This window comes from Arachis stenosperma, chromosome 1 (genome assembly GCF_014773155.1).
Source record: "Arachis stenosperma cultivar V10309 chromosome 1, arast.V10309.gnm1.PFL2, whole genome shotgun sequence".
NCBI classification, from domain to species: Eukaryota; Viridiplantae; Streptophyta; class Magnoliopsida; order Fabales; family Fabaceae; genus Arachis; species Arachis stenosperma.
Window position 1 is genome coordinate 131838822 of NC_080377.1, and position 548 is coordinate 131839369.

The window sequence follows — 548 nt, forward strand, 5'->3', positions numbered from 1 at the left end:
AAATTGGGGTGATTTCTCCATGAAGAATTGTAGGTGTTTCCATAGGGTTCTCCTAGGTAATTCACCTCTTCCATTGAAGGGTTCTCAGGATCATAGGCTTCTTCCTCAGATGAAGCTTCCTTAGTACTGCTTGGTGCATTTTGCATTCCAGACAGACTTTGAGAAATCAAATTGACTTGTTGAGTCAATATCTTGTTCTGAGCCAATATGGCATTCAGAGTGTCAATCTCAAGAACTCCTTTCTTCTGACTAGTCCCATTGTTCACAGGATTTCTTTCAGAAGTATACATGAATTAGTTATTTGCAACCATTTCAATCAATTCTTGAGCTTCTGCAGGCGTCTTCTTCAGATGAAGAGATCCTCCAGCAGAGCTATCCAGAGACATCTTGGATAGTTCAGAGAGACCATCATAGAAAATACCTATGATGCTCCATTCAGAAAGCATGTCTGAGGGACATCTTCTGATTAATTGTTTGTATCTTTCCCAAGCTTCATAGAGGGATTCTCCATCCTTCTGTCTGAAGGTTTGGACTTCCACTCTAAGCTT

At 40.5% G+C, this 548-nt stretch overlaps 1 non-coding gene across 1 annotated transcript; it reads left to right on the forward strand.

Annotated features, from left to right (window-relative positions):
* The first annotated feature begins 440 nt into the window (after window positions 1-440).
* Window positions 441-548, forward strand: LOC130952499 (small nucleolar RNA R71). The gene has a single exon (XR_009074683.1). It is a non-coding gene; the product is annotated as a small nucleolar RNA R71 (small nucleolar RNA).